General features: G+C 48.6%; 1 protein-coding gene across 9 annotated transcripts in view; it reads right to left on the bottom strand.

The window, feature by feature from the left end:
* The window catches only part of TENM3 (teneurin transmembrane protein 3), a 1347981-nt gene extending 1338871 nt beyond the window's left edge, over positions 1–9110 (bottom strand). For 8 of the 9 annotated variants that reach the window (XM_069631455.1, XM_069631458.1, XM_069631457.1 and 5 more), the window contains exon 1: positions 8891–9110. The gene's annotated coding sequence lies outside the window, so the exon portion shown is untranslated. The remainder of the gene's footprint in view (positions 1–8890) is intronic. The other variant, XM_069631464.1, reaches the window with a different exon arrangement.
* Positions 9111–15740: the final 6630 nt, after the last annotated feature.

Raw genomic sequence — 15740 nt, 5'->3', positions numbered from 1 at the left:
TTCTCTATGTTCCCAAGACCACCAACTGGGCCCTATTAAATGCAGGGCCTGTCTTCAGGAGGGTCTACCTAGCGTACAAGGCATTCCAACTACGTTAGTCTTTCTCAAGCTAAAAGGCCCTTGTCTCCAGTCGTGCTCAAGCATTCCAACGGAACAGTAGGGTCAGTTCCGGGACCCCACAGACCGAGAAAAAAGGCACGATCACAATCGCTCTACAGACCAGCTAAAAACAGTTGGAATCCCTCCGGAGGATTTTTCACTTTGTCAGACTGTCACTTAAAAAAGCAAGACATTCCAGCTAGTTTAACTTTTTGTTTTATCATCACAGCCCCACGTACTCCGTATCAATTGGGTCGGTTTTAAAATCCGCCCAACCACTGCAAAGGTTTTTTTAATGAAGGCCTACACTTTGCATAGACAGCTGAACTGCCCTCAATGGCTGCAAATAAAACAGCAATCTAAACAGTCACCCTGTACCACATAATGGCCCTCGGAACGACCAAGGTCTCAAGTTCACTGGAGAACCAGCAAAGCCAGTAATTCCGGGCCATTGCTGCGTGGGCATTTGTGCTGTCGTCAGTGGCATCACCATCACCTGGGCACAGTTAAGCAACGGCAGCATTGACGATCATGATTTGTTGCTGTAAAATGTCAAAAAGCAAACTAAAAGTTGCTGTCGCGCGGCAGCGAATGCATCTTAGCAATTCACTTGGCACTCCATTTAAGCTAGAAATGCTGCAATGCCAGGGATAACTTGCCCTGAATAGAGTGAAGTGAAACGGTTATGTTCGTGACCAACTGGATGCCAGTGGCTGCTCTAGAGTTTCTCCTTTGTGCACAGAAACTGAGAGTTTTTTGACACTACTAGAACGGATGGGATCAGTACAACCAGAACACAATAACCTTCAACACGATGGGCTTGAATTAATGGAACACTGTAATCAATTTCAGTGCTGGGTGGCGTGCTAAATGGTGTTTTACAGCCATAGAGTCGTATCAAGCTGGAGGAGAGAGTACTATGCCAATTACGTCGCGTGGGTCTGATCACCTGATTGTGTAACTTGCTCTAAATGTATCTGGAAGCTGGACGGTCTGAAAACTCACAAGGCAGGGCCTTAGAATGACTGTTATTTCACAAGTGCGGGGATAAACCCTGCTGCTCCACAAGCAGGGAGCAGACAACACACCAGAAGTTTTCTGAGGGTTGAAACTCTTGTCCTGCTTGAACATAATAATACGAAAGCACTCTTTCTTCATTCATGTACAATGTTGCTTAAGAAATCCCAGCTCTAAAAGTCTAACCGTTTTATTTTTTCACACCCCCTTGTTGGGTTCAGGCGAGGTTTTCGGTACTGAATAAGTGGCAATTCATTAAACACGCATTGGCAAAGCCAACATTATTGGTTTTTGTGTGTGCATTTGTCAGGCACCGCCATAATGGTACTACCTGGCCCTAACATGGCAACAGATGGCAGATGGTGTGATTACCCGAGTTCAAGCAAGGAACACATACATGGCTGGTTAAGACATGTTATTTCAACAATAGCACATTTTCATATACAATTATCCCATTAGTTCCCAGCAGACCGCTTGGCAATAACACTGGCCTTAAAGCGACAAAAAATACACTCCGTTTGCCAGCATGGTGCACGACCATCCCCGTGCACTGTTACACTCAAACATCAAAGCCACTCAGTGGCAGATATGCCCATGTTCACTCAAGGAATAACCGTGGCAGGACTGGTCCTCGTTGCACTGCCTTTTTTGGATGTATTTCGACACTGCGGCTCATCATTGCAACTGTGGGGAGTAATTAAACAGGCTAGGTTTATGCACGTGAGCTCTCCAAAAGGGGGTTAGAACATACATTCCCTGGGTGCAGTTCCTTCAAGAGAAAAATTACTTTGGGTTTCATGTGCACAGCAGCAGTGCAACCTTGGGATGGCACCTCACATATATGAGCAATTACAATGACCGTCAACATGTCCCACAAGCTGCAAAACCTTCAAACCGATATGTGCTGCACCTCACCCTCCAAAAATGAACCTGAAATACTTAAGAAACTCTGCTAGTCAGACCTTTGTCCGGGACCCTTCAGCAAGCAGACGTGGGCCAACACGCCATTCCAGTGGATGCTGCATGAGTTCATGTGGGGAGATGCCCACAGAGGCCCCTGCCATGTTTCGAGGTCGGACTAGGAACACTTTCCAGTGCCAGGATGCAGACATGCCTTAGCATAGACTCTTTTCCGAGCTCCCTTCCAGCTGTTCAAACATCACTCCGTGTTTCTGCGTACTCTACTGTTCCGACTGAACAGAGACGTTACTTGGAAGATTCTCGCTGTGCAGGCTCTTCCCTTTAAAGCCGGGTGGTAGCTGGCAACGGTGGAGGAACCATGCAGGGAACAATGAGGCGCGCATCTCTGACAACCCTGACTGTTCATCAATCCAGGTATGCCATCACGCTCCGGGCAGGTACGAGCAAAGGAAAATCGCCAAAGGGTGATAGGAGTTCAACAACTGAGAGTGAAGTTTGTAAAATAATAATACCGAGAACAAGGAATACACAGGGATCCTATAAAAACAAATTCACAGTGTGAACATTTCCCTTAGACTCGTTGTCTCCGACCACCACACGTAGGGAGCAATGGAAACTGAAGCAGGCATTTGTGTCTGTTATACCACAGTGATCTGTCAGATCTGCATTGGAAAGCAAAGCTACAAATTATGTTATGTTTTTGAAATGTATCAAGTGCACATACACCCAGAGGTGTCATGGCGCTCATACATGCCACTTTCCTGTCATTTGGACTCGTACCCCCAAGCGATCCCAACGTCGCCATGTACGGGAAAGGGAGCAGAGGGAAATAAAGTGATTTACAGTGGATGACGCAATTTGATCAAGTGTTGGAGGGGGGATTAAGACTCTAATCACCTTCTTCCACGGTGCACAAAGACAACAAAGCCAGGTACATACCCCCCCCCTCTTCCAAAAGATGGATGAACCCAACTAGGAAAGGAGTAAGCAATCAACACACCAGACCACACGTCTGTAGTACATTTCCAGGGCTCCAGACAATTATTCATGCAAGAACAAATTAAACTTCATGGACACCTTTACACGCGATTACAAAACACATCATAAAAATCAAATACTTCAGTACTCATGCATGATATAAAGCACAAACCTTGTGGCTTCCTTTCCAGGATCATGCAAAAAACTGGAGTCAAGAATAGCCTCACCACACGGGTGCGGTCTAAGAAACGCATGGAAGGGATTGCACAGCTCGCCAACTCCTTACCACCACACTCATTGCGTGAATCCCCACAAAAATAAAGCCTCCCGGGATTTGTTGACAGTTGGGCTAATTTGAACGTTGCTACTTTTCATTTTAACAGGACTTGATCTCCATTTTGCCCTTTGGAAACAGTCGTACGCTTGCACCTGGGGAACAGCACACCCCTTTACCACAAGGATTGGTTGTGCATAATTTTCACAGTGAGGCACCCATACGTTCATCATTGTCTTCGTGTTTGTGGGTAGATTTGTGGAAGATTATCAGTGGGCATGAGGCCCTTGCATGAGGAAGCAACCTCATGCAGGACGAGTAATCAAGGAATGTGACATATTCACTCAGTCTGCACACGTGCAGAGCGTGCCGCGCGAGTGCACCGAACGTCCTAGCTGAGAAGACATTAGAGCTGGATAAAAATACTTCCGGCAAACGATGTGAAGGGAATAGACAGACGGGGTTTCACAGAGAAATCACCCCACCCAGCCATAGCTTGCAGGTCCCTTCATTTGTCACCCACTACTCAAGCCTCCATGCAGCAGACTCAAAACCGCTTCCTCCCACCCAGCAGATGTTTATGCTAAGCACTCGCCATGTGTGAACCTCTGCCGCAAACACACTCGATGAATGAAGATTGACCCACACGACAAGCACTGCAATCTGGGAGCGAAATTGAACTGCAGGCTGTAGCCAGCCTCATCGGAGTCCATTGACTACGATGCATTAATTAGGGTGCTCATAAGGGTGTATTATATTACAATTAGGCATGTATTGATAAGATGCTCTTGCATATCAATAACATTTACTAACTAGTGTTTTTGCATGTTATAGTTCATATTTTACATCAATATTTCAACCACTAAAACAACAGCTTTGTTTTAAATAGATCGAGATCATAACACATTACAGTGTGGTTAGTTTCAGTCCATGCTTTTAAGCAGGTGTTACCTGAATATGTTTGTTCCTATGGACCTTGTGCACACATTAAGGTTTAAGCAAATTACGCAAAGGGGAATTAAAAACCCAACCAAAACACATGTGCCAAGTGACTGATCATGGGGTGCACTCACCTTCGAATTGTTTACGATAATACAGGCATCCATAGTTCACCACATAGGTGTGGAGACTGGCAATGGGGTGTCAGATGGGGATGGGGGGAATAGGTCTGCTTTCAACACTCCAATTTAACAGCTCAACTGCACATAAAGACCACACAACTAACTTCCCCACTGATGCGGCGTCCCGCATACCCAAGTAGAGTCACTGTCTACCGTAAGGGTCAAAGCTTTGTGAAACGCTCTTCTCATAATGAGCAAGGTCTTCCACGTACACACTGCCGACGCCAACTTAAATTCACAAGGGACCCCCCCACCGGCAGGTAAGGAGCGCGAAGATCTGGATGAACCACAGTGCTCAGAATTACACACCAGAAGGGTAATACACAACACTACACATGAAAAACAACATCAGCAAGAACCAGATCAGAAAGCAATAATTTAGAGATATTTTCCCTTTGAATTTCCAATTCTTAATGCTGGGCAGTTGATGCAAGATTCTACAAAAGTGTAAATCGGACCATTGCACAATCAAGCACATTTGGGTACCATTAATGGACCTGTGATTGGTGGAACAGGAGACTAGTAAACATTGTTTACATAGATCTCCCAAACACCACATTACAAGTAAACATGGCACGCATTGCGGCAGGAGTGCACAAAGTTTCAGCTATCTCATCCTTCTTAAGACATCGAGCCCATACCCCAGTTAAACAAGGAATCCAAAATAAACATTTCATCACACAGCATTAAAAAGTTGACAGCATTCTTGCCTGAATACCCGATAATAAGAGTTGTCCGCGGCAGAAAAGCATTGAGTGAGGGAGTCCCTGATCACATAGCCTAGTGAGGTTATCAACATCTAGAGAAATTCCCACTACAACCAAGGCAAGAGGAAAACCTTAAATAAAAGAAAAAACAAAAAAACACAATTTCTTGCATTGCAATTGAATGCACACAACAACTAACAGCACCCTGAAGAAATTGTTTGAATATCTAAGTGTTGCAACACGCGATGCATCAATAGACACATATCTGCTCATTCAACTAAGTCTGAGCATTGCCTTGGGTGACTGGTTGACGAGCACGATGCCCAGAAAATGACTTGCCTGTGGATGAAATGAGCGAGCCCAAATACAATGCGATTTAAAACAATCGAGTGCGATTGGTAGTCGAGCAAGTGGGAATTATGGTCAAAGTCCCTGGCAACCATTGATCACAAGGCGACAGGCTACTAGAATAGGATTCCGATGATTTCCGAAAAAGCGTACAGTGCTTCAAATACACTCATCTCAATCTTGAGAAGAATGCACACCCCCACACACACGTAACCATTGAGACTTCAGGGCCAGAAAGAATAGCAGCTGGTGTGACAAACAGGTCCAAGAAACGGCTTTGGAGTCAGGGCAACAAGAGTTCAAGTTGCTAAAAGATCAAGTTGTGTCCTATTGACTTGATTTAAAAGTATAGATTGGCAGCAATGTCATACAGCCTAGTACAATCCTCCACATTTGCGAGTGGACAGATGACAGCGCGGTTGTACACCTGAGCAGGGAGACACTAAGCTTCCCCAAAACAACAAGTAGCAGCACCTGCACGCACATAAGCAAGAAAGCGGATTGACGACTTGCTCCATCACCGTAAATGTCAACCAGATTCAAACTTCTGCAGCCTTCCCGCCCTGCCTATTCACCCAATGACAGCCTCGGATTCGAAATTAAAGATCTCTGGCTTTACTCCGGAGTCACACGGAACCCTGCAGGATTGTCTCACCTTATCGGAAGGGTGAGTGCAACCTTGTAACTAGCACCAAGTATTTTGAAATTATCTAGAACAGGTCTCCGCTCTCAAGTAAACGCGACTTAACACTGTGCGTCAAGCCCCAAGGGGTCACCTTTGAAATGACGGTCAGCCGCCCCACACATAAGCCCCTGGCATAGTTGCAAAGAGGCAGCACAGGCACGGCCGCAAACATCAGCTGGACACTCCTGTAATTTGTGGCATATTCTGCAGGTCGATGAATGGATACATTCATTTAAATGCATTGGTTATTTATATTTCATAGATATATCTATATATATGCATAGGGCATTAAAAATCATTTGATTTTTGAAACTCGATGCTCAAGGCTCCAATGAAGGGAAGCAAGCATATCTTCACTTATTGAAATTCCATAGTGAAAATGCCCCAATCAATAGTGAAAGGCAATGCTGCTCTTTGACAGTGTGCAAAGACTTTCGGAATATACGCAAGATGGCTGACAGCATCTACCACCTGCACAGAATCACCGCTTCTCATAAGGACAAAAGTCAAGGTGACAATGCGGGGTCAGGGTGATGGAGCACAAACACGGTGCGCATTGTATATCCCTCTCTAGCACATCATCTTCCCTTTAAAGCAGGCGGGGGTTGTTTTCCAGACTGAATTTGGGGTTCTAGCTCCCTATTCCCATCGTTTTCTATCTGGAAGAGGTGGGCTGGCATCCGGGGACATGAGACACTGTTGAAGGGGTTATTTTGGACACCGAAGCATCCAAACTACTACTGATAGTCCCCTAGATGTTGCCATCGCGTGGAGTAACCCCGGCGACCACGAAGTTAGGCCGCGTGAAAGATCACCATCAAAGTCAGCGGAAGCGGAGAGATCAAAAGTTGTAGACAGCAATGGCCAGGGCTCAGCTGCCATAAAAAGCGGTAACAAAGCCCCAGTGCAAAGCGCGTGCCACGCATCATCCCCCCTCAGTAGCACCGACCGGCTTGCGGTCAACCGGCACGGAGAAATACACGCCAACAACTCCATTTATGGAAACTGCTAACTACGGGCAAGCTAGAACTGTGTGTGAACTGCAAAGGATATATTATTGACTGAAACACAGAGGTCCAACCGCTGTGGAAACATTCTTGCTGCCGCCTGCCACTTTATCTTCTTTGCACAGCGGGATACAGACTTGGACCATGAAAATGTGCACCGACGTAAAACAGACACTGTCACGCATGTTAAGCTCTATTTAATACAAGAAAATGAGCCACAAAGATTTAATTCAAAGACCCCATGCAACCTTGAAGGCCACATTTTCCTTGTAATATTAAATACATTTTTCTAAAATGCTTAGCATTAAATTATAGTCTACTATTGCCGTAACACTATTCAATATAAAAAAGGCTATGAAGCTACAAAGAAAAGCTGCAGTAGCAAACACAACATTCATAATACCCTGCAAGAAACGTGTATATATGTCAGCATGCACGCAGACAAGTGCACAATTTAAATACATATCTTTAACAGAAACAGGATGTGTTGGAACCTTTTCGTTTTAGTATTAAATGCAGCATAAACTTTTGCCACGGCCGTGCCTTTAAAGTGTCCTTTTGGAAAGAGTTTGCGATGTCCGTGGGTCGGCAAATAATGCTTCGATTGCTTGCCAACTTATATTATTAACTATTTATGAGAATAGAGGGCCACCGGGCTGTGTCCAAGGCTACCCACGCCCTCTCTCTCTCTCTCTCTCTCTGCCGGTTATCGCGGGAATCAAAGAGTCCACCACGGGCTAAATGTTTGGAGAACACGTTGGAAGGCTGCTATTGATTTTAAAGTAGCTTCAACAAGTACGTGAAGACACTAGGGTGGCCGCTTAGTGCCAATTTGTAATGCTTCCAGAAGGAGACCTCGTCTCCCAACAACATTAAGCTGACAGCAGCGACGGGAAACTTGCCGCCGAGAAGCTGCGCCGGCTGCTAGGAAAGTTTACAATACATGAAATAAAATCGAACAGGGGTGAAGGTCTGGTTTGGGTGCCCCGGATCCTTTTCCCCCCGCGCACGGCGGAGCTTGGAGGGCACAGCAGGGCAGTGACCGCGTGACCCGCAGGATGCTGCTGTCAAGAGGTCAGAGCACCTGCTCCATCGCCGCCAGGAGAGCTCCTCATTGCGGGCTGCTGCTGCAGCCGCTTGCGGGGCGCATCCGGCAGAGGCGGTCCTCCCCGGCAGTTCAGGAGGACTTGGACTGTCCAGCGAGGGGCTAGCGAGCGACTGCACCCCAGCTGAGCTCTGTCGTGAAAGGGTAGGGTGCACTTCTACCCAGCGTGCCCTATCTAAAAAGGGGTGAGGGCGATCTCGAAAAGTACGTGCAGTGGAGTAGTTGCTGCACGCACACATTTGAGACGATGAGAATGTACACACTTGATGTATGCACAATGCTGCATGGCCATCGTATGTTGCTCTTCCGCCTCCTATGTGGACCTGTGATGGGGATGCAAGGCGCCTTGGCACCCTTTACGCGTGCACCTTGCGCTACAAAGCAGCGTAAACACATGCAGTTAAATACCCTCTTTGGAAAGGTTGCATGTTGCGTTAGAAACCCGGTTAAGTTACTATGCACGCCGGGGTGTTCTGCTCTCTGTTTGCAGAGGGTCAGGCTGTGGACCGGTCAAACTCACTTTCTTGGGAGGTCATCCTTTTCAATGATGCGACCCCTGACCCGGTGGCCAGAGCCAGGGGGGGGGCAATCGATGCAGCGAGAACCTTGGACCAGAAAGAGCACCCACCTGGCCAGCTCGGGATCCCCGCGGGGTTCGCTGCAGGGCTGGGGCATCCCGGTGCGCCGCTTCTCTGGGCTCCCGTGTAGCGTAGAGTCCCCGATCACCGGGCCGCATCCTTCCTCCACCTGTACTGGTCTCGGCGCTGCGCGGGCAGGACGGGTTTGTGTCTGCGCCGCTCACAGCAGCAGCAGCAGCGCTGGAGCAGCAGCGGCGGCACTCTGAGCAGCCCGCGGCGCGCACCCGCGGAGGAGCGCGGCGCGCGCTCTCCGCTAGGCCCCGCCCCCTGCCCCGTGCGGCGCCGGCGCCGGCGCCGGCGCGCGACAGGAAGGATGCCCGCTAACAGCGCTGCTGCTGCTGCACGCCCTGAGCCGGGGAGAAGAGGAGCCGAGGCTGGGACCAGCACCGCCGCCGCCTCTGGAAAGCCGGGATGCTGCAAGGAAAGCCCGTTCCTTTCACAACCGCGTACTGAAGTGGGGGAGCGTCTTCAGGCGCCGCGCCGGGCCGTGACTAGCTTCAGTGTGTGGCGGAGCTGAAAGCTGGCGAGAGCCCATGTTGCACCTGGACGTATTTTTTTGCCTGGTCCGTCTTTTGCCCCTATTGTCTTTGCTCCTCCCAGTGACAGACACCAGCGCCACCTTGCATCCCTCCTTGTACACGGACGTTACGGGGTTAGCCAGCCCATCTATTCCACAGGGAATACAGAACTGTCAGGCTGTGCTGTCTTGAAACAGTAGCTTGGATTATTTACCTGGTTGCACCGCTCTCACAGGCCTGGTCACCAGAGCAATCGCCTGCCCCAGGATACACGGATGTCACAGGTGGAGAGTCTCGACTCTCGAGGAGGCTAGCAGGTTCCCTGCCACAGCACATTTTAACTGCGGCACCTGAGCCCAGTGGTCCTTTGGGTTACTACCTCGTAGTGTATGCAGCAGGGCTATCCCTGGCTTACCCAAAACATGCAGAGCTATCCAGCAGGTTAAACAGATCATGTGTGCGTGTGAGCCCCCCTGCCATCTATATTTTAGGAAACGCAGATCTTACAGCAGAAATGTTTTAACTGGTTGCATTAAATCTTGCAAGCTTGAACTTTAGACACCAGAGTTACTGGTTCAGGCAACAGATCAGGAAGGGTTAAAGCGCCCTGGACTGCTGTTCGACCCCTCCGTGTATGCACGCCAATCTTATACAGTCTCAGTAGGGGGAAGTTAAACCCTCGAGTACCAACCGAGCTGGACATACTTATTAATGCATGTCCACAGGCAGTGCGAAAGAGTGATTATTTCGTATTAGTTTATTGGCACAGGCTGCCGCTCCTGGGTGAGCCAATGGGCAGGGGCTGTTCTTTTGCGGTTTGTTAGCAGGCACGGTTGCTTTATTGCTCTGTATCAGTGGATGATACGTGGTCTGGAAGCAACAGAGAGCACTGTTTGCAGAGTAGCAACACTTTTCTCTATGGCAACAGACAGGATGCCGATTTGCAGTGTTGCAACTGTCCAGTAGCACGGCTTTGCTGGTTGGCCGAAAGCAATTATACCCTGCTACGTGGAAGCAGGCTGGCGATGATGCACTGATGTTTTGCACCTGTCGGAGGACATACCGTTTGCTACTTTGCACTGTTTCAGCAGGCCAGGGATGCGGCTTCGCTGTGATCAGCAAACCCTAGATGTCATTTTGCTGGTGTTCAATACTATACTTGGACCCCTCTACCTTACACCTATATGTAGTAGGCCACCAACCGCAAAAGTAGATGTGCAGTACGGTGTCCTAAGTTTGTAGCGGATTAAACTTGCTGAAGCACTACACAACGCTTCCTATGGGTGGGGGGTATCAGGATTTGGAAGGGGTGGCAGGTGAGAGAAAAGAAACGAGAGTAAGGAGAAAGGAGAGGCAGCAGAAGATAGGGGCGAGAGTTAGGGTGACCAGATTTTTCACAAAAAAAAACCTGGGACAGGCCATGAAAATAGAAGTAGGACTAAATAAAATGCACATATGACTTTAGTTCTACTTCTGTTTCGTTGGCGCGTTGCGGGGGGGGAGCAGGGAGGGGGTGTGCTAACAGGCACACTCTTCTCATTGCAGGAAAGCGCCGGGGAGGGGAAGGGGGAGGAACTGGGGGCGTGAAAAGCATTTCACGCCCCCATTCGCAGAGGAAAAGTTGCACTGGGCCCTGATTTTGGAGTTTCGAAACCGGGTCCCGGCAAAAAAAGGGGGAAAAAATGGTCCGTAGGCAAAACCCGGACGGGGTTTATAAACTAAAAAAACACCCGGGACCCCGGGACGTTGGGTGATTTCCCCAGACTGTCCCGGGAAAACCAGGACGTCTGGTCACCCTAGCGAGAGTGCATGTCCAGGCATAGAGGAAGTAAGCAAAATGCAATAATGCATCATGTTACGAGAGACTGGCCGTGGAGAGGGAGGTCAAGAAGAGGAGTTTGAGGATAGTAGAAGGTTAGAGAAGTGTCTGGGAGAATGGAAGTGGAAGGGCTAAGGGCAAGAAAGGCTATGATGAAGGACAAGGGGGGGATTGGAAGTGGGAGAAAGGGTACGCTGGGTGAGGTTTGCAATGCAGCAGGGAAGATAGTGTAATGGAAAGAGAAGGAATGGGAAGGAGTGAGGGGGGCTGGCTAGGGAGCAAATGGTGGGCCAGGTAGTGAAAGAGATGTTAGGGGGAACTGTGGCTTGGAAGGAAGCTGGAGGGAGGAAGAGTGGTGAGGCGGGCATGCGATGGAGGGAGATAAACTATGAGCTGGTGTGCGAGAGCAGAGTTTGAGAAGAAGAGAAGTTGGGCAATATGGATACATTGGAGTGAGTGATGAAAGAATAGAAACTAGCAGGAGGTGGTGTGAGAGAGAATGCCGAGAAGGATAACATGGGAGTTGTTGTTTGGGGGATGGGCCACACAGCCACATAGAATAGTTGTTAAGCTACACTGGGATTGAGGAATACGAGCATCCCCACATATAGTAGGTACCTGTCCAAGGGACCAGCAACACACCAAAAGGAGAAGGGAGCCCTGGGGGTCCAAAGGAGAGGACCAGACACTCAGGTTCTTGGAGAGGAAACCACTAACAGGAAAAGCTTGTTGGGGGAATGTGTCACAATGGGGTGAACGGGAAAAAGAGGAAGGGAAAGCAGCTACTCAAATGCCTGGGGGTAATGCTATGCTATGTGGGACTTGTATTGTACACCTCTGAGATTTACACAAGCTTGCTGCACTGAGTGCGTATTCAGCTACACAAAGGAGGGCATTTAAAGTGTCGGTGGCGCAGGGTTCACAGCCTTCACCCTCGTACACATCTTAAAATGCTTTGCTCTCGCTACAAAAATACTTCGATTCCTCTGATGTTTTCACTCTCCACAGGAACCGTTCCCAAGCCGAGGGCCTGCGCGAAGACGAATGTGAGCACCCGCTGCTGGATGAGCAAATGCTGATTAAACAGGCAGAGATTGTATCTAATGATTTTAAGAGCTATTAACTCATGAATGCCAAGTTTACAAATATCCCTGGCTCCACAGTTATTAAAGGATTATATGCCTGGAGTGCAGTCCTGTCGACTGTTTACTGACGCTCTGTTTACTATAAGGCTCCGAGCAGGCCTCTAAAGTACTGCTCTCAGACGAGCCACAGATCAAAGCCCTCCCTTAACTGAGAGTGACCATCGCTCCATCCAGCTTGGCTGCCTTTAGAACCTGGCTATTTGTGGGCTTTCAGGGCCACGAGAGGCAGTGGGGGTCCCATGGTTTTTGTAAATACTCGGACCTGGGAATTGCTTGAGCACAGAGACATTTTTCTGACCTGAATTGGTGTGAGGCTGAACAGAATGACGAGGTTGGCAGATGATCCATGACGCCCCTTCCTTTCACCGTCCTTTTTCCTCTGGCATCTTAAACTTTGCCCGCAGGGAATTAACATAGCTTTCATCACACAGGAGACTGGACTGAGACGACCCAAGACTCATCCGAGGGACCCGGGCTCAGCCATCTGTGTGGGGGGGAATGGAGGGGTCAGGTGCTTCCTCTTCAACCTCAGACCCAATAACTGGGCAATCGGACAGTTACAGCCAGACTCAGACTGGCTTAAACAGCCATAGAGCAATGCCCGCAGGGACGGTTCAAGAAGCTCCCATGGCCAGTTGGATTAGTTACTGCTTTGTAGGGCTGGTAGTTTTGACCAAAGTTACTGGCCCAATATCACGCTAGCCACAACCTTCATCAGCAATGAGCCCCAGCTATTACTCGGTGTTTAGCAAGAAGCAAGGACTTATGATTTGCGACTGTGGTCCACTTTTGATGCCCACGTGTATTTTGTTTCCAGTCTGACTCTGTTCAGAGCAACTAGTCATCACAAGGCCCAGGTTTCCACCTTGATATCATCTGCAAGGCAAACCAGCACGTTGAAGTGGCCGTAAAGGGACCTGTGTCATTTAAAAAAATACACTTTATTAAAGGATACTTTCGTACACGATAAACTATGGTGAAAAAGCATATTGTTAGAATAACTAAATAATTACCATTTTGTGGGGTTTAATTCCAAACGGACCATTCAGTATTAATGTATCTAAACTTTAAATAAATACATGCTATTTCCAGAAGCAAGATAATTTTTGGTTGAGTAGTTAAACGACTTTCTAGTCAGCAAGGTAGCTCAGTGGGTCGATGCAGTGACTGTTCTTGCGTCTCCATCAGTTGACTCGACTTTTCATCTTTGTGAGGTTGATCAAAGCAACAGGCTCGTGCACCAGTTCCCAGAGTCCCCAACTAGCACTTGCTCCCCCACATGGGCAGGCGTGAGGCATGGGCACGGGTCTTCAGCTGCTCGTTCGTTTCAGCATACTTGAGGCACGTTGACAGGACAACTCCAAATGAAGTGCCGCTGCTGTGCACCTATTCATCCAACTGAGCAGCTTGCAGCACAATGACATGACAGCACCCACTCTGCCACCTGGCCAGGCAGTGCCTACTCGCCCTTGTTAAGCGGGCTTGAGGCTTACTGACATGAAATGTAAGGTGGTTTTACTGCCACAGATAATGTCATGCTCCATTATCATACATCCAGTTCTTTAAGTGGGGTGAGAAATCGGGGGAGGGGGGCTGCAACAAGGGGGTGTGGCCTAAATCATGGGCATGGCTGAAAGTGTCCCTTGCACACGACAATACAAAAGAAAAGGTGTCTGGATACTTTTTTTTTGTTGGTATTGTCTCATGCTGGGAATCACCCAAGCCTTTCCTCTGACAATCCAGTGTCGAGTTGCACTATGCTGTTTCATTCGGTTCCATGAGTTTATAACGAATGAAAAAATAACGACATTGTTTTTGATATTTTCATTATTTTATTTAAATGCACCAAACACCCTCCCCAACATATTTTAGGACTGGTGTAATTTTATATACTAACTCCAGTCCAAGAATATTTGGAGAACGTGTTGGATAGTGCATTAAAGTAAAATAATGAAAATATCGAAAACACTGACATTATTTTTCCATTCATTTTAAAGACTGCATACCGGTTCAATGGTGCTCAATTCATTTTGTTTAATTCAATGGACTGTGTCAAGCAGTCCACTGAATTAAACCAATGTAATACAGCACATAGGAAATAGCACAGTGTGATGTGACACAGGCTTGTTATCAGCAGGGCTCGATTTGAATCCCCAGCACGGGACACGATTTTTTTAAAAAAAAATGCTTTTTATTGTCCCGTGCTAGAGATCCCAACCCGAGCCCTGCCGCTGACAAACCAGTGTTGCAGCACAAGAAATGCAGGGATGCCGTATTGGGCGGGCCTGGGGGCATTGGAGGGGCTGAGCCGATGGGAGTCGCCAGGTGGAATCGGTTCCACGGCACAGGGCCAGTCAGGTCTCGTGGGCTCGGGCCTGGCGGGGGAGCCCAGAAGGGCAACATCTCCCATTAAGGGTGGGGGCAAAAGTGCAAAGGTGCACAGTTCACTGCCCTACCCTGTGAGGATTTTGCGTCACTCTGTCCCTGCAATCCGTGCCCGCACTGTCGACCTGCCTGCATCAAAAGTGCTTTTTTTTGTCTGAGGAGCCGTCTCTTGAGACTCCTGCCATGGCTGTCCGTCAGGTAATTGCGTTCACATTGGGAGAAGGAACCTTTTGCTGATCGTTGGGCGCACCAGCTCTGTCGGGGAGACACAGGTAAGGAGAGGGGGCTTGGCAGATGGGTTTAAGCGGTGGCACCGGCGGGTCTGGGATAAGGAGTGGAGCATTTTGGGGTGGCGGGCACGGCAGGACTGTATTATTTAGCTTTGGGGTCGTTTTTGAACAAATTTGTTAAGGCGAGGCTGAAATACTGAAAGGGGCCGCATACAATGGGAGAGGTTGCACCGTAATTAACGAGAAAAGGCAACGACATCACCAATCAGGAAGGGGTATCATTGGTCAACAAGACGATCATTAGTGGGATAGGAAAGGGAGCTGTTAACGCAAGGCGCTGCACAAACAAGAAAGGGCCATGGACCCCGGCAAATTATCCGCAATGATCACAATGATACAGGGCAGGGATCTGGACGCCATCATGGCTTCCGCTGCGAGCAATCCGGCACCAGGGTGGGTGGGGAAAGCCTGTAGGAGAGGAGGGAAGAGCAGGAGTGAGGCTAAGTAGATCCAATGTGGCCCCCAGGCAGTATTCCCCCCCAGCAAAGAAAAGCAAAATGGTGGGAAGGAGAGGATCCGTTACGGCTCACCCACCAGCTGCAGTGGTGGTGACCCCCACAGCATCTGCTGAGCAGGCCCACCGCAAGCTAGGGGAGACGACGGCCATGAGGCAACAAGGGGCAAATGCACTGAGTCGGGGAGACGACGGTTGGGACTTCACAAGGGCAAAGACACCCCACAGT

This window comes from Ambystoma mexicanum, chromosome 6q (genome assembly GCF_040938575.1).
Source record: "Ambystoma mexicanum isolate Mex_15411 chromosome 6q, UKY_AmexF1_1, whole genome shotgun sequence".
In the NCBI taxonomy this organism is placed as follows: Eukaryota; Metazoa; Chordata; class Amphibia; order Caudata; family Ambystomatidae; genus Ambystoma; species Ambystoma mexicanum.
This window is presented reverse-complemented; position numbering and strand designations above follow the sequence as displayed.